The 19,669-nt window shown below is 36.7% G+C and overlaps 1 protein-coding gene across 3 annotated transcripts in view; it reads right to left on the bottom strand.

The window, feature by feature from the left end:
• The window catches only part of tmem108 (transmembrane protein 108), an 87,675-nt gene that overhangs the window by 26,114 nt on the left and 41,892 nt on the right, over positions 1-19,669 (bottom strand). The gene's annotated exons all lie outside the window — the stretch shown is intronic.

Raw genomic sequence — 19,669 nt, forward strand, 5'->3', positions numbered from 1 at the left:
TGTGAGTTTGGACAGTTTTGCTTCCTTAAAGGTAATTAATCTGCAAAAGCCTTTTCGCATTCAAGAATTTACGCCAAAGGGATCTTTTATAGTAACGTCTTCCAGTGTTGCACGCACATAAGATGAAGTGTTATTGTCTGTAACAAACCAAAAAAGTGACATTTCAGTTTATAGATAGATACTTTATATGAATCACTAAGCGAAATAAATCCTCACATGTATCCACAAACAAATGGGAACGATAAATGAATCGGTGTAATTCTTTTCTAACTCACGTTTCCTCGATAATTCTTTTAGTATCACATGACACCACAAAATGAAATTACAGTACTTTCAGTCACAACTGCAGCCAGGAATCTGAGACCAAGTGCCAACCCCTACACCCATCTTATGCACATTGCCTTCAAAAGCCTGACGTTTTCTAATAGGTTGCACACAAAAACTTTCGTGTAGTGTGAGAAAAGATTTCCAGGACAAGAGAACAAGTGTTTTTCAATTTAATAATATTAATAAATATAATAATCCTGGGTCTAGGCCCTCCCTCAGAAATCTCACTCCCCCTGCTCCTTCTTTTCGTCTGAGTTGAGTTTTAGGCTGGATTGTTAAAAAAGGAAAGAGTATTATGGACTTATTCAAACACATCTTTGCACCTATTTCTCATTATGGGATATTGTGCTCTGAGGTTTGGGTTCTTAAATGGAGACGGCATTCATTCTTTAATTTTGAAGGATCTTAGCAACTCCTGTTGCTATGACAACAGTAATACCTATTTAAAGGGAGAGATGGAGATAGAAACACTCAATAATAAAAAAACCCCAATATGAATCATTCATGAGCTTGTAAGTGTCACCCAGTGACCAGCCTAGTAAAGAATTTCTGAGATGACTTTTAATACCTTTTCCAGCACAGAAACTAGAACAGTGCTTGTGTTCTCCACTACTTGTCTGTGTTTCTAAAAGTATCCCATATATTCCTTCTAGGAATTTTGATGATAGTTTTGTGAAATTATTTATATAAAGAGCTGGTGTCTTTCAAAATATTGTGTAAGAGAGTGTTGCATATTGGATAATATTATGGCACTTGACACCTTTTCACCTTTTTTTCTGTCAGCCTCAATGTCATACACCCAAAATATGGATGACAGTTTGCTCTCACCAGTCTTTGTCTTGACAGTGGATATCAATCACTCCATCTGAACCCCCGTGTAATAGCAAACAGCAGGCATGAGGAAGAACAATGCAATTCACAACTGGCGTGATTTACCATTTTTCTTCTCACCACAGTGGTGTACAATTCAGCAAATACGTTGCATGTCTGGTGGGGAGGGGGGTAAATTTCAGAAGCTAACATATTCCCCCCATAAAGACGTCATTTTACTGTGGCCCATGAGTGTCAGGATTCTTGAAGAGAGTATAAGTGGAAAAATATACAGCATCAGACAGACAATCAAACTGTATCACTGATCTGAAGAAATGACAAAAAGTCTGTACTTTATACATTAATAGAGGCATGTAGCAATGTAGCAAAAGTAGTAAGAATAATAAAAAAATAGAATAATTGCTAGTACCAAATGAAGGCTGGGTCGTCTAACCAATATGAGGAAACAATGTTGGGATATATAGCTAACACTGTATAACGTAGAGGACGTTTAATACTGATGCACTAGGAAGTCCTCATGTCAAATACTATTTACAACCTTGGTTACAACGTTATGGAAAAATATATTGGTGCTCTGAAATCAGTCCAAAAAAGACCAGGTACATTTCTAGTCTAAAAGGAATGTCTTACACTGACAGGATGAAAAACAAATGTAATTAAAGTGTTCAAAATTCTCACAGGCAGTGGCAAAGTCAACCCAATACACTTCTTCAGAATCCGTAGTGAAACATAAACCAGAAGATACAAGTGAAAAACAAAGAAGTGACTTTAAACAGGAAAAACAGGAAGAACTCTTTTTACTCAAAAGATTGTGAGGGACTGGAACAAGCTACCCAGACAGCCATGTGAAGAGTATACCCTGGGCTCCATTAAAAAATGGCTGGATGAGCCCCTTGAATCAATTAGGCAAGCAAAAGATTATTTCCTCTCACTTGTAACCCTTTTATAATCTTGCAACTGCAAAAAACGTGTAATACAATTCTATATGATTTGCTTAAACCTCTGCACACACTTTCTACACGCACACACACATAATATCTTATCAATATAGATAGCCCACATATAAGAGTTTATAATTTGTTTTTATCATCTTCACCTGGACCCTCCCAAGAAAATGTAGAGTGAACAAATTGAAAGGATATATCAAAGTGAACCTTCAGTCACATCACAACTCAAAGCAATCACACATACTGGAATGACCCCTGCATCTGTACATCAGCAGGTGTCATGATTGCAATTGATTTTCAAACAAACTATAAAAACTTGTTTCATGTGTATTACCTCGTAAATTATGTTTAGGAAGATAAATGCTATATTTCAGAACATAAAGGGTGCTTGTCACACGTATGGCTACATTTTAAGCGTCATTCTGTCACTGATCCTGATTCATTGATATAAATGACTTAAATGACAGCTTGAAGTATGAACCGAAAATCTGTATGCCTACTGTATGTTTAGCTGATAATTTTACATATCATAGTTTACTACTCATTTGTATGAAACCAAAGCAGGAACGCTAAAGATGTCTTACCACATTTCGCAAAATAATCTTGAGTTTAACTTTCAAACGTTTTCCAGGAATTTCATTTGTTTGTATGCTGTAAAAACGTTTTCTTTTTCTTACATATAAATAGGGTATGTAAAAGCCTAAGCCCTGACAACTAGAGTTAGAGTCCAGTACAGGATCTAACCCTGCAGACTGTACATGGATGGGACCTGCAGGGTGCAGCACAAGGCCTATACGGACGTGTACACACCAGTTAACCTCGACAGCAATGAACCTACCTGTAGCATCAAGAAAAAATACCACATGGCCACAGTGAGAACATGCAAACTACTTATAAAATGCACCCCTGGCCAAAATTAGATGCAAAAGCTGCAAGGAAGCCACTGTAAATACAATGCCAACCAAGCACTGGGATTTGGTATATTTTTTTAATAGTTGTTGTTATAAAATTAAGGCAGCACTGTGGCACAGTGGTTAGCATTGCCGTTCACTGCTGGGGCCCTGGCTTCAATTCTGGACTTGGGGTGCTATCTGTTCTCCCCCACCTTGGCCTGGGCTTCCTGGTGGAAGGGTGTTTGTGTATCTGCCCTGCGGTGGACTGGCATCCTCTTTAGGCTGTATCTTGACTCTGGCTCCGCAGTGACTCTGATTTGGAAGAAGTTATTAAGTGGAGGGGTATAAAATGTTTTTTTTTTGTATAGACTTCCTGATTTCCTATTACATCTACTATTAGCTTAACAATGCTTTTATACTTTCTCTCCCTGATTACGTTTTGCCGAGTTATGCGTTAAAACACCTAATTTCATACTTTTTGGTCCACCTTTTTGGAAAATAAAACAAAAGTTTGTTTTAGCTTCTGGAAATTGTAAATAACAAGTGAAGACCACTGGTAATTCATAAAACATGCCCTTGGTAATCAGCAGGGAAAAAAAACCAAACTGCAAATTTATTGAAATTTGAATGAAGTCTTCGGCCCAAAGAGAAGTGTTCTGAAGCACTTAAAATGATCCAGTGCAAATGTTAAGTGTGTTTAACTTTTAGCTGAAAGCACTTCAACAAAATGGCAATGCAAAGTGGTAATTATTCTCATTCACTCATCAACTGTTTAATGCACATCACACACAATCAGATGTCTATTTGCACACTTTTAAATTGAACTATATGTGAGTGCCAGTTCTCTAAATAAATGTGTTCTATGAAAAACACCACACGGTACCTCCAAAGCAGAATTTTAGTATTGCATGATATTTATATAAAAATATACTGGTGCATTGAATCACTTTTTTTTTTTTGGGGGGGGGGGGATTTTTCTGTTTTGTTATTTTCTTCCAACATAGCACAACAAAAAACAAAATAACATCCAATCTCATAAAATTCCCTCATCCATTCACCTCCGCAATCACGGTATGCCCCACCCTATTCAAGTTTCTATCTACAGACTCCTAAAATAAAAACATCTACAACAGTCCTACAATCCTCCACTGATCACAAGAGACTTAGAACTAGCCTCATATTGTCTATGGGGCTCAAACAGACTCACTGAAAGAATCGCAAGTGCATTATTCAATAGTTAGCATTTTTGGAGGAAGAACTGCAGTATAGTATCCAAAATATTGTCCCAATATACTGTTCTTCAAGTATTTATTCCGGATAGGAATCCTTACTAGAGATTTATGATGTCGGGAAAAAAAAAACAGGTAAAAAAAAAAGAGCAAGCCAATTCCTTTGTTTCGCCCCTAAGGTCAAACGGATTATGCATTGAATGCACAGGCGGTTTTGTTCCCTAACGGCTGCAATAGGCACGCTTTGCTGAACAGAGATGTGAGAGCAAAAAAAAAAGAAAGATGAGTGCCAATTATTTTTAAGTGTATACCGAGACAATTTGGCAATTTCGTCTCGGCTCACAGTAACGAGTCTTTTACCCCTATGGGGTAGGAAACGCATGCAGCCTCCTCTGACCTGCCCGCCCATAGAGTCATTTGTCCTTTCAGATGCCACAGGTTCTACAGCAGCACACAGGAGGTTCAGCTCTAGCTGGAGAAATCTGTGTATTTTTAATAAACACACTGACAAATCATTGAAAAAAACGTTTTAGTTCTTTAGAAGTACTTTTACACTTTTTAGGTTATGCAGTGCCCTACAAATGTGTATTTGCTGTAGATTCAAGCAATTTATATTTTTGATCATTATTATAAACAATAATAATATGATATACATTTTATTTGTTGGGTAATTCCATGCATAAATTAGAACAAAAACATACACTGTGGTTCGGAGTGCAAAAGTCAGTAATTTGTTTGCATATTATATTTCTTTGAAGTAATAACTTAATGCTGTGTTGTGTAGGCACTATTGACTTTATCAAAGCTTTGCATAATCATTTGACATACTTATCCAAATGCTTTCTACAGCTACTTTGAGTTCATCTTGCTTCTTGGGTTGTTTCTTCAGCATTCAAAATTCTGCTCAGATGGATTTATACCTGGAGATTTACTTGATCTGTCCAAGATTTTTCATTTTTTCCCCTATTAAATATGTTGCATTGACTATGTTTTGGGTCAGCACCAGCTCCATGGTGAAACAGCTCCTAATACATATGGAAGCATTTTAATCCAAATATGCAGAAACTTCAGAGTTTGTCAGAGTTTGCTTCGGCATTTCTGATAATTTTTTCCTGTTAAACTGGTCTACGCTGTAATTAAACCCTTGGTTTCTTTCTTTTTCAGTATATTCCAACGAGTTTATTTTTGCATGGTTTGCTTCTATGTCATTGGTTTCAATTTGGACTTAACTGTGGATTCCAATTACTGAAGTCAAAGGAAAACAGGTTGAGAGTTTGTTCACGGTTCCTGACTGTCTAATTACATAACAACACTGGGTCAACAAGAGACACCTGTCATTATGTTCATTTTAATTAAAAATAAAAATTTACATTAAAAATATCAGTCAATTCTAAAAATATTTAAGAATTGTACTTACAAGTAACGTCCAGTGTTTTCAGCTTAATTTGTGAACATCCCTGATGTTTGTGGCACAAATTGGCAAAGTATGGACACTGGCTAAGAAAATCACAATCACAATCTCCACAATCAGAAAGCAGCACAGGTTGACAGTAAAAGTACAACAATGCATTCTGTAAAACTGTGCTCATGGGGAGATACACTATATGTGCATTTCCTAGTAGTATCACTGTCAAAACAAACTTGCAACAAATCAAGGCTCTCATTGTACAACTGTCTAAGCTGATAAAACTGGAATTTGATTGTAGTGAAATTTATGTGTCTTTTGCCTACGTGGAGAACCAACAAAATGTTGAATCTACGCCGAACAAACAGTAGTCATAAGGCATTACGAGGCATTTCAAGAAGGCAATTTGAGCTGATATTTGAAAACACCTCAGGCGCAAATGTGCTTAGTGTCTGGCATCTGCCACATGTCATTTTTTTTGTCCCCGTCTTGAATTGAAATTCAAATGTAATTGGATTTTACCAAACACTGTATGCAAATCTCATTTTCTGCTATTTTGCCATTTTTTCACACAACAGTCGAAACCAGTGCGGCCTGAAACATCATTCATTGAGGAGATTAAAAATGACATAAAACAATTCAAAATTATCACAGTAATGTGTAATTGTTCTTGTTATTAGAAAACATATTTTAAAAACTGTTTAAATATTTTAACACACGTTAACAACGTAAAACAATTAAAAGGGAAGAAAAACATACAGAACATGAACAGAACAGAACAGGTTTTCCTTGTGGGACAGCTATTAAGAAATAAAGGCTAAATTTTCCGACAGATCCTAAATACCCCTGCCAATTTGTCCTGGGTAAGCAAAGGGGAGACTGGTAGCAGTGATTGTCAGCCGCAGTGGATAAGTGACAAAGCGTAAAGAGCTCCAGTCAAATCTCTTAGTAGGAAGTTAATTGTGAATCACAGTCCAGTCGGCACAACTGTGACCGCTAGGAATGATACTGCTGGGCCCTCTAAATTAATTTCCAGTATAATCATCCCCGTCCCAAAGCCCAAAACACTCCTGCCCAGCCCCCTCCTGCCTGGCCCAAATTAATTGAATAGAGAAAGGGGGTTCTACAAACAGTAGGTAATCATTCATGGAAAGAGGAGAATTAATCTTCATCAGCTGCCTATTTAATTAGTCATTTTGAACTGCAGCATTCAGACTGCAGCAGGCATGAAATATACTGCTGTAATCCTCTGCAGTTAGTATCGCTGTGGTTTTGCTAGGTACACATCCAGCACCACACTCTGCTCAACTGTATATAAGGAATCAGTTTCTCCCAGTTACCATTAGTTTAAAGATAGAAGCAGTGTTGCATTTCATTAACCTGTAGATTTATTAGACTAATATGTTAAAATTAAATCAGTAATTTATAGTTCTGTAAAGTACTGTTTTTTTACAATGAGCACTATTTAAGGCAAAAACAGAAAAAAATGAATGACAAAAAACTTAAAACCTAAAATGATAAAAATGGGAGTATAAACAAGGACAAGACACAACATTTAAGGCAGAATTAATGCAGAACCAAGAATATAATGTACTTAAGTAGAGTCTGAAGCTAGAATTTTGCTCCTGAAAGATTTTGACAGATTAATTTTATGAACCACTCTTACAAGCTTAGCATGTAAATATGAAGTATTTCCCTCCATGCGGGCTTTAGGGTGTGCATGACATATAAATCCCTGTTGTCCTACAACCCTGCTGGATTTCAAGTATGTAAAAACGCCAGGCTTGAAAGTTTAATAATAAACTTCCACATATTTTTTTCTCTTTAATGGACAATGTAATAAATTGAGAGAGATATTATTAACTGCTAGCAATCCGCTACCCTACCAACATCTGAAAAAAAAAACATATTTTGGAAAAAGCAGTAAAATAGGTTACTAAATAACCAGGCAAAAGGCATTTCCAAATCAAAGTTCTGTTACACAACCCACAAGACACATTTCACTTAGACAAGATGCTGCCAGGCAAGGATGGGCTTCCGGGTGGGAGCCTCACTTGTAAATAGTCTCTGAAACCACATTTTGAAGACTTTCATGAGAAACCAGTACAAGAACTCCACTCACAGCTAGTTTTCACATCAGCCCCCCCCATCTGTGTGACACTGTCAAACAGTCCTCTTAATCAACAAGCTGATCCAGTGGAAATGCAAACAGGTATTTTCCTTCTGAATCAAGCAAGCTCCCACAGGCAAAACCAGAAAAAAAAATCTCCTTTATAATTTAGCAGCTTTAGCCTTAACAGACATTCACACCAAAGCTTTTCACTGTTCTTTCCTCCAGAGATGTCACTCCAGAGTTTGTATTCAGACCACAGTGTCATTTTCTGCTCAATTAGTTTGCCTTAATAGACACTCTCCACATATTTTCCTCAGTGAGTCTTGTGATTACTAGACTATTTTATTGGTTGTGCTGTCTGAATCAAAAAGGGTCTTCAGAAGGGTAGAAAGCTGAACACAATCCCATGTCACTGAGATTATTTTTTATTTGGAAAGGCAAATACATGTGTTAAGTTTCTTGGGTTCACATGTTGCTTTGTAATTGGAAAACATATTAGAACAGTGATGTGAGAATCAAACTTTAAACACAACACTCCAGCGATGAATCACTTTTAACTATTAATGTTTGAGAATAGTTTCCTATTGTATATCCTTTATTTACACCATATAGTATATACTCCTTACAAAAAGATAATCTATTGCAAACTAATGCACAATTTTGAGGTGAAATATAACTTATTTAAAAAATAAAACTTACTTAAAATATAAACTCAACAAATTAGTAACACACAATATGATATTCCATATTCATGTTTATGGTGTGGACACAATTGGATTCATTGGAACAAACAATTCAGCAAGGTGTAATAGTGGCCAATTCTTAATGGAAAACACATCAGAATATTAATGTGAGAATCAAACTTGATGTGAAAACAACATTCTAGTGAAGAATAAGTAAATTACATAGAACTGGTATAACAGGAGTCTAGTGAAATCTGCAAATTGAAAAATCATTTAAGGTTATAGCTAAGAGGCACCTATGAGAATATAATGTAAATAACTGGTAGATGGAATTTAGAAATGGGCAGATGTTTTGCATATTTTAAACATATACTACAATATATTTGGTCAAATTTGTACACTTTCCACAGTGTGCAACATTAAACTAGAAAAGGAAAAGGGGCACAGAAATTCAGATGTCGTAATCAACAACATCAAGATATTTTGGGGTATGGACACTCACAGATGAAAGTTTAGAGGTATTTACTTTGTAGAAGTAGAAGTTTAAGAGTGCAATACCTTGGTCTTAATTCTTATCTAATAAAGCCAAATCTAGAGACATGTCAGAAACACTACTGACAACATTATAAGCATGATATTTTCCTTCCTTCAATTCCAATTTTTCAATGTATCATTTGAAAATTCCATTCTTACTAATCAGAAAAGACCAGACTCTTTACAACTACTGCAAAAGCACTGTTGGAACCGCTCGACAGATGCATAAACGTTCATTCGTAAGCAGTTTGTAAGTATAAATTTGTAATTTGTCAGCACATCTGCAAGAAGAGTCATGTCCCTGAAAAGTGATAGCTTAGGTTGCAATTAAGAATGAAATGTGTATTGGTGGTGGTGGAGGGGAGTCCCCATTACCTGTAAAGTGCTTTGAGTGGAGTGTCCAGAAAAGCGCTATATAAGTGTAAGCAATTATTATTATTATTATTATTTGTTTTACTACAATGCACTGTAATAATACTTTTTTAATCAGCTAGGTTCTGTATGCCACCTTTTGCTTAATGAGATCTATTGCATCAACACTATTAATATGTCCAAACACCTCAATAAAAGCAGATTTCTACATAAAGATTGCAGTGAAACAATGACCCTTTCCTTTATAGGCAACACAATGTGTTTGGTTTCTTAGTTACAAAACATCCTGTTTTACTTCACAGTAATGTAAGTCTGTAAAAGCAATGCCTTTAATTACAAATCAGTTTTCTGGCAATGATGACTGGAAAAAGACAAGAAAACATTTATTTAGAAATTTACAAATATCCACAAGCAACTTACTTTTTTATATGGCACGTGGATGCTTTTTTTATCAAAATTCTGTCTGCATTAATACATTGTTTTAATTGGTTTCTATACGACATATTAAAATAAATGTTTTAAGTTTGCTTTGAACACACATTCCCTTGACATTCATATAAAAAAATAGATTTCAAGTATTATTCTTACATTGGGACATTTTCACTGCAGTATGTTAGAGCCTTTATAAATATTTTTATTACGGGTGATAATATTAGCCTGACTTTGAATGTCACATTAGACAATTTCATATAATAACATCAATCAATGCTGAGTTTAAAAATTATCATCTAACTAGCACTGCACTTACAAGATACCTTTGTGAATGGGATATGTAATTATTCTGGGAATTAAGGTAATTATTCATCCAGAAACAAGAAAGTTTTAGTATTAAGTAAAGCAGGCTAGGAATAAATCATACAAAGGGTATACAGTGGTTTAAGATCTACATGTATCTACAATGCTGAATGCTGAAATGCTGAAATATAACTCTAAAGAGAATGTGAATGATTACTTTCTGTCTAAAGGACAAGATTATTACAAAATGTTGCAAATAAATCCACAAACATGAAAACATTAAAAGTACTCAGTTTCCCAAAACCAACAAATATATGATGATATGCTCATATATACAGTATACTGTAGCTTACCCACAACTGTATATACTGTACAAACAAAGGTTATTGGAAGAGCACAATAAAAGTTGCTCTTGAGTTGAAATCAGAAATTCTTTTATTTTGCCATTTAAAATCTGGAGACAAAAAATCTCAAGGGAATCTACACTGAAGTTTAATTTAGTAAGCATCTGGTGTTATTCTAAAAAAGCCAATAAATGTAAGTCTGCCATTATTATTAAGACAATTCTCAGATCTTGAGAGAAGGTTTGAACACAGATGTAGGTACAGCATTGTAACTTTGAGTCAGCAGATTTTTACACCAACATACTCCTGAGAATTAACCAAAACTGTACTATTTACCTTCTCACTAAAGTCAACTGAATCAGGAAAGCCTGGATTCTTACTTAAAGTCACGCTAATGAAGGAAAATCGTAATTAAAAAGCCAGATGGCTAAGGAACTACAGCAGATGTCCTTAGACAGGGAGGTTAAAGTTCAACACTTTATGCGTGGGGAGAACTCCATATTCAGAAATAAATCCTCTGTAGCCTACCACTTCAGTTGTTTGTATAAAATCGACTTCATTTAAAAATATTACCCTTGGGACCATAATATTAATCCCTCTGGTCTGATGCTTCCCAGGGAGATTGGAGACTACTAAATTATTGGTCTCAAGAATAATCTTCTGTCCGTACCTAGACATTGTGCTGACCTCCTGGCGAAAAAAAGAGGAACAAATATGGAAACCCCCTCAATAAAAAATGATTATGCCACATTATTCAGTGTCTGCAGGCTATGTATTTCCTGCATATTGTTTTAAAATAAATCCACACTTCAAATTGTTAAAGAATTCTCATTAAAAATCCATGTCCTGTTTTCAGCTCTCTGTATTTACTCTTAAATGAAACACTGCATGTCAGTGTGAAGCCGTCTGGATGGAAAAAAAAAGCTTCTCGATCACATTTTCAGTTTTGTACAAATTCCACTTGAGTTTCTCCCCTCCTTCTCCACTCACACCTGCTCAATCAAATATTTTAATTAGTCACTTGTGATTCCTGTGCACAATCAAGGATTAAAATAAAATACTAAAAAAAAAATAAAATGACAAATTTCCTCTGACAAATATCCAGAGTATCTCCTGATATTAGTCTCACTGTGTGATCGGCTTGTTAAATCAGCTTGCAACCCATTTCAGAACTGAAATCAAGTGAATTCACTGATTCTTACTTTAGGCATCCACAAAAGTCAGACTTAAAGACAAACAGCTTGAGCTCTGCAGCAGAATTTCAGCTTGATTATGTTAATTTTCTAAAGACTGTTTTTTTAACAAAATACTGATCAGATTATGGAAGCTACAGACTAAATATCTCAAATTATTTAACATTTCTGGTAGCACGATGGCTATGTGTGATATGTCTAAATGTATCTGATACATATTTCTGTACTGCCCTCAGGTGCACATCAGCATGTACATCAGAGATGAATATTTATTTTAACCATAGAAGGTTTAACCCATTTCAGAACTGAAGCCAAGTGAATTCACCGAGTCCTTCATCACTCCTTCAAGAGCATCAGGCTGCTCACTTTTGAGAAGTTTCGCCTGTTCCCTCACTGTCCCAAGGAACAAGCAACAGCTTGTGACAATTTAAGATGACAAAGGCCTCCGCACAGGCCACTGACAGGCGTCTTGTGGCCAACAGAGTTAGACCTGTGCCCGACACTCGCTTGCATTCTGGAAAGGGAGAAGGCAGGCTTGCCTTCAGCAAGTCGATGGATGATACTCTTCTCACAGGTCACAGGCTATTAAGGAGGTAACTCAGCAGTTGAGGAAACTGCTTCCACCTACATACACCTTAGCAAAGAGTGGCCCCGCTTAAAGACATACAGCATTACCTTTGCCACACCCATAACTCTGATACTCACCATGGCCAGGCCTTCTGGTTCTCTTATTCACTTATAAAAACAAGGACCTGCCACAATGGTCCATCCTGCATTCCTTTCCACCCAGCGCACTGAGAGGACCAGTCTTAACTGGCCCTTAGCACCAGTACTGGTATTTTTCACCTATCGGAAACGCTGTGTCTCATTCAAATAGCTGATCTACAGCTGCAGCGCAGCTATGCACTTGAAATTCAGCTGAAGCCACCTCTCTTTATAGGAGTGGTGGCTTAATTTGCATTTTATTTATGTCAGAAAAAGACAGTCTATGCACAAATCAATGAAATGTCAGTAAATTGCATTTTTTCCAGACCTTAAAAATGCAGACCCCTGCACACAAAAAATGTCCTTATTTAGTGCTCTGTCTATAGACAGAGAAAACATAACTGGGTCCAAATTATTCAGCCCCATAAGGCTGAGCACAGTAGATCATCATAATATTCTTATGCAATCATATTTTTCTATTTCAGGTTGTCACATGAAATATTTCAGAAACCTGGCAGTGTGGCTCATATTGCTCATTCAGAAAAAACAATGGGTGCAATGAAAATCGCATTTCACAGAAGTGTGATGGGTTCAAGAGGGACAAAGGATATGAACTTTTGCTACAGGAGTTTTTAAAGACTCTTTGTCACATCAATGTATTGTTAACAATCAAGCCTTGGGCTCAATTCACTTAATTTAATTGTCTTATGAGATACTTCTTAAAAAATCAGGAGGTCTGTACTGAAACAAGATGCTCACAAAACCTTCGGACAAATCTCTGTTGATGATGGAGAAATTCACAGGGATAGAAAGTGTTCCAAAGCAAAGAGTGGCCTGATACATTTCTGGGTTTAATGGACTATCCTATTTTGACAGGCTAAATATTACTCTTTTAATTTTTGGACCGATTTAAGTGACCACATTATAAAAAAAACATATTGCTGCTCTGGATTCAGCCTGGAGAAAGGCAACCAAACCAGTACTTTCTTAGCTTAAAGGAATGTACAACACTGACAGGATGGAATAACTGAAACTTTTCGGTTATGAATGGAAAAGCCCATGAGGGCACATGATTCAAGCATTCAAAATCCTCAAAGGCATCTGCAAAGTGGACTCAATTGAATTCTTGAGAATCCTTAAATCAGAGGATAGAAGTCTAAACGACAAGAAAACTCATTTAGAACTAAGAGCAGGAGGTACTGTTTTTACAAGAAGGTTTGGAATGGGCAAAACAGCCATGATGAAGCTGATACCTTTGCATCTTTTACAAAACATCTTGATTAGATCCTCAGATCAATTAATTACTAGATCCCAAACTCTTTTGTAAACTTCCTAATGTTCTTACATTGTAATATATCACAAGACACATCATATTTCTATTTACATGTTTGACTGTATTAAGTATGAATACTTCGATTTTTAAGACATACAAAAAGATTAAAAACCACTCACTTTTTATTTATAGGTCTTGTTTTCCCAATATGTGCTATGATTATGTATTATGTTCTATTACCCCTGTCCGTCTTACTCAGTCTTGGTTGTTTGAAAACATCAGATTAATGCAAGCTGTTTCTGTTATTGGCATCCCTACAAATTGAGTCAGCAAGCAAAGGAAGTCAATTAATTCAAGCAGCAAAACAGTGAGTGTGCAGAAAAAAAACAACTCTGTAAGTATGGAGTTTGAAATAACGATGGTATAGGAGTCGTGACTTGCTTTTCACAAATTACTGTATACATCCATTATGAGCAACCCATTTATTCCGGATAAGGGGTTGCAGCATCGCAGAGCCTATTACAGACCACAGGAGATGGGGGTGGTTGGGAGACCACAGCACTCCCATATGAAAGCAGGATGAAATACACACTCCACACAGGAGACCCCCGGTGAAAAATCAAACCCGAGAGCCGTGGGTAACCAGCTCTAATTACGTGTCACCATGCAAGCTAGGCTAACTGGCGTCTCTATGTTGCCACTGTGAAAATGCTGAACATGTCTCTACGCAGGATACATCCACAGGAAGTTGTTGATTCCGCTCAGTTTTTGATTGTTCCACTTAAAACACAGTTACGGCAATTCAGAATATTCTTTAGAGGTATCTGAAAATGAATACAGGAAACCTCGAAATCACATCTTTTAAAATTCATTTCAAGATGTACACCTAAACAACTAAATGTTAAAATTCAACACTATGCGTCATTAAGTTATATCCATGGATCTACAGGTGCATACAGTATACCATATTTCAGAGGTTTATGTTAGAACTGCGGATGGCACAGTGAAAAAGTGTTTTACATCGCAGCTCTGGGGCCCTGCGTTCAATACCAAACCTGGGGTGCTATCTGCATGGAGTCTGTATGTTTTTGCCATGTTCGTGTGGGTTTCCTCTGGGTGCTACCGTTTGCTCCTATAGTTTTAAGACATACTGATAGGCTAATATTCTTCTGGGAAATTGGCCCTGGTATGAGTGTGTGCGTGTCTGTGTGTGTCAGTGTAGAGAATCCCTGGTTATTTGGTGAATTTTTAGAATAGGGAGATAGGTTCCTATTCAGATTTATAGAGAGATACAGTGCCTTGCGAAAGTATTCGGCCCCCTTGAACTTTTCAACCTTTTGCCACATTTCAGGCTTCATACATAAAGATATAAATTTTTTATTTTATGTGATGAATCACCAACAAGTGGGACACAATTGTGAAGTGGAACGAAATCTATTGGATTTTTGAAACTTTTTTAACTAATAAAAAAATGAAAAGTGGGGCGTGCAAAATTATTCGGCCCCCTTGCGTTAATACTTTGTAGAGCCACCTTTTGCTGCGATTACAGCTGCAAGTCGCTTGGGGTATGTCTCTATCAGTTTTGCACATCGAGAGACTGAAATTCTTGCCCATTCTTCCTTGCAAAACAGCTTGAGCTCAGTGAGGTTGGATGGAGAGCGTTTGTGAACAGCAGTTTTCAGCTCTTTCCACAGATTCTCGATTGGATTCAGGTCTGGACTTTGACTTGGCCATTCAAACACCTGGATACGTTTATTTGTGAACCATTCCTTTGTAGATTTTGCTGTATGTTTGGGATCATTGTCTTGTTGGAAGATAAATCTCCGTCCCAGTTTCAGGTCTTTTGCAGACTCCAACAGGTTTTCATCCAGAATGGTCCTGTATTTGGCTGCATCCATCTTCCCCTCAATTTTAACCATCTTCCCTGTCCCTGCTGAAGAAAAGCAGGCCCAAACCATGATGCTGCCACCACCATGTTTGACAGTGGGGATGGTGTGTTGAGGGTGATGAGCTGTGTTGCTTTTACGCCAAACATATCGTTTTGCATTGTGGCCAAAAAGTTCGATTTTGGTTTCATCTGACCAGAGCACCTTCTTCCACATGTTTGGGGTGTCTCCCAGGTGGCTTGTGGCAAACTTTAGACAAGACTTTTTATGGATATCTTTGAGAAATGGCTTTCTTCTTGCCACTCTTCCATAAAGGCCAGATTTGTGCAGTGTAAGACTGATTGTTGTCCTATGGACAGACTCTCCCACCTCAGCTGTAGTTCTCTGCAGTTCATCCAGAGTGATCATGGGCCTCTTGGCTGCATCTCTGATCAGTCTTCTCCTTGTCTGAGCTGAAAGTTTAGAGGGACGGCCAGGTCTTGGTAGATTTGCAGTGGTCTGATACTCCTTCCATTTCAAGATGATCGCTTGCACAGTGCTCCTTGGGATGTTTGAAGCTTGGGAAATCTTTTTGTATCCAAATCCGGCTTTAAACTTCTCCACAACAGTATTACAGACCTGCCTGGTGTGTTCCTTGGTCTTCATGATGCTCTCTGCGCTTTCAACAGAACCTTGAGACTATCACAGAGCAGGTGCATTTATACAGAGACTTGATTACACACAGGTGGATTCTATTTATCACCATCAGTCATTTAGGACAACATTGGATCATTCAGAGATCCTCGCTGAACTTCTGGAGTGAGTTTGCTGCACTGAAAGTAAAGGGGCCGAATAATTTTGCACGCCCCACTTTTCATTTTTTTATTAGTTAAAAAAGTTTCAAAAATCCAAAATATTTCGTTCCACATCACAATTGTGTCCCACTTGTTGGTGATTCTTCACATAAAATAAAAAATTTATATCTTTATGTTTGAAGCCTGAAATGTGGCAAAAGGTTGAAAAGTTCAAGGGGGCCGAATACTTTCGCAAGGCACTGTATGTACTGTGGGTCATATTCTCTTTCAGAAGGCAGATGTATCTCTCTTGTTAGCCTGTGTAGATGTTCAAAAGGGATTTAAATACTTGATATCAGTCTGGGGTTTTCTGGTTGAACTAGACATAGATCTTTGGGGTGCCTTGTTTGCAAGTAGCGTAAGCGTAACTTGTATGTTTTTGTTGTATGGTTTATACATTGTCATTTGCATTTGTGATTATTAATATTTGTTTAATTCAGTTTAGCTGAATTATTACTCTTTTCACCAAAGCTGTGCCAGAGAACAAAGAACCCATGGGCCTCCATTTATGCCAACCGCTTGGGGATATTCTGGGCTCAATCTTTACAATGAGGGCGTCATGATTATTTAATTGAATTGCTGATTAATCTGCTCAGCCTGTTTCTGATATTTTCTATTTCCATTACCCTATTTGTAACAATACATTTTAACCAACAGCAATCCCATCACAACTGTGAAGAATAAAGGGTCTAATTGTTTAAAATACCACTAGAATATTTCCAGGTCTAGCTTGCCTTTGTGCAGCAAGCAAGTACAATCTGTAACCTGTCCTGTGAATTATGTCTGCCATTGTAGAGAACTGTGTGGTGAAAGCTGAATTGTCTTCAAAATGATAAAGGCACAATGTGCAAGTCAGTGGTACAGTAAAAAAAATAAAACAAATGAAAACACCTCCATTCAAAAATCCAAGCTTGATTTTTTCAGTTTTTGACAACTGAACATTCTCTTTATATACTTTTATCCATGTTTTCCAAAAAGGACGCTTTAGCAGAGATGATCTAAACATTGTCTGGGCAGGAAATTCCTTCTTCTGAAATCACACTGAATAAGGACTTACATTTTAAATGAAAATATGCAAAAAGTAGACGTTATGCAACATGTACAGGTATGTGTATGTCAACAGATCATAATTTAGCACTGTTGAAGGAGACCTACTGTGAGAGTGTTGATACCACAAAGCAGTTTAGTACTCCGAGGGGATGGAAAATGTCCCTTTGCTACTGAGGATCCTTTGAGCAGTCTATAAAAATAATCACAGGTTCCCTGAACATACTGTGCCATAGTTAAATTGTGAAACTTTTGATTAGTCTGTATATATGTATTGATACTAGTTGTGGAACAAATGTAAAAAATGCTACAAAGCAGTAAGTACTCTGGAAATGTTAGGAACAAGACGGCTACAGCGTTTGGATACAATGGATTGATTTTTGGCAGTTGCCATAGTGATGAATACAGCAGCTTGCACTGGAAAGAGAAGGAGTGCCTCCAAGCTTTTCAGACACAGAACAACATAAAAGCACATCCATGTTAGCACCTTGGAAGTTACTAATTTGAGCAGCAAAAGGAATATATTTTTTCGCCCGAAGATATGATTGCTTTTCTTTCACTTGCACAGAAAACATGAAGCAAATCATTCCAAACCTTCAAGGCCCCATCTGGAATATCATTTAAAGTGATTATTTTAATGAAAACTTGAACGCTCAAACTGCACACTTCTATAGATGAAAGAATGTCAGAAAACTGAAAAAAAAAAGACTAAAATATGTTGATTACATTGGCATTCGACCCTTTTTCTATAGCAAACCTAAATCTAAAACACGAGGATTTGTGGGATTGAAGTGAGAAAAACAAAGCTGGGGTATTTCCACTCAGGCACTGCTTCCTACATGTTGTGTAAACAGGAAATGAAGTGAACGCCTGATGTTCAACTGCAAGTTGAGCGATCACAAAAACTCAGGCATTGTCTTAGAACAGCACAGACAGAGGAAAGATAGCTATATCTTTCATACTGTTTTCATTATTATTGAACAATCACAGTGAGTACAGAGATAAACATAATGTGATTGTGTTTTTTGTGAATAGTTTTAGAAAAGTCAGGTAAGAACAAAATATGTATCATTCACTTTTACATCTGGAGATGAAATTGCCAGAACAGGAAACGATGTGTTGGCTGAGATAAGATGGACCTACCCATAACAGAGGGGGTTAATGGCTTCCCCTGAAGTCTGCCTGATACAATCGTTGCAAACTTACCAATGACATCAGCTGGCGTCAGCTAAGCGGTGCCAACATCCAAAAGATGGCAGATATAAACAAGGAGTTGCAAAGAGATTTTGGATACAGCCTCAGTGGAATAACCATTAAGGAAAACAGAGTCTACAGAATAATATACTGTAGTTCCCTTATCAGCTTCTTTAAACAGGAGATGAATTCCTTGCCATCAGCTCTGACTCTGAGGATCTAAACTGATCAAAAGGAGTCTTTCTCAAAGAGTTAAAAAATGTGTTAGGAATAGTTAATGGTCCAAAGCTACATGTCTGAAACATATCCAACTTTTAAGCAATCCTAAAACCGTGTTTAAGTTAGCCAGATAAAGGCTTTAACTGCTCTCTGCTCAATCTCCACACTTCTCATTCAGACTCAATACATTTGCTGATCTGCATAAAAAAACTATGACAGACAACAGTATTTTCAGATTGTTTAATAATTAACAGAAACCTCCTAGACATCCAAAACAGTTAAAGCATATATATTTTATAACGTGATCATATACGTGGGCAACATATGATTGCTTTCTAAAAGAGGTCAATGAGTGCATCTCCGAAGTACTCATTTCACAGAAACATAAAAACATTAACAAGAATAAGAATAAGAAAACCTGTAATGCCTTGACTCTACAAAACTCACCTGTGATGGAAAAAATATTATACAGTATATTAAAAGATCTCAGAAGCTCAAGAGAATATGTCAATATCTCTTAAAAAGAAACAGTGAGGTTCTACTTGAATATTAATGTATAATAGAGCAGGAAAGACACTAGCTTTAGAAAATGCACTTGTCCGTTATGAAAAAAATACAGATTTCCAATACATTAAATTTTTTATTGCAATAAATTTTTGTATAATTGCATAATATAGTATATTGACAAAAATATCATAACATAAAATTTATTATATTTCAATCTACCATGTATGGTAAGCTCCAGTAATCTTTGGTTCACAGATAATAAGCAGTAATAGGGGGACCTGCACATACAGTATTATCATATAAATGCTGGTCTGTCTATTAAAAACACTGAATTAGAAGCCAATAGAAAGCAATGTCTACAATTGTGAGCTAGATATTGCTTACTTGATTTTCAAAGGT

Source organism: Lepisosteus platostomus, chromosome 8 (assembly GCF_059453375.1).
Source record: "Lepisosteus platostomus isolate fLepPlt1 chromosome 8, fLepPlt1.hap1, whole genome shotgun sequence".
In the NCBI taxonomy this organism is placed as follows: domain Eukaryota; kingdom Metazoa; phylum Chordata; class Actinopteri; order Semionotiformes; family Lepisosteidae; genus Lepisosteus; species Lepisosteus platostomus.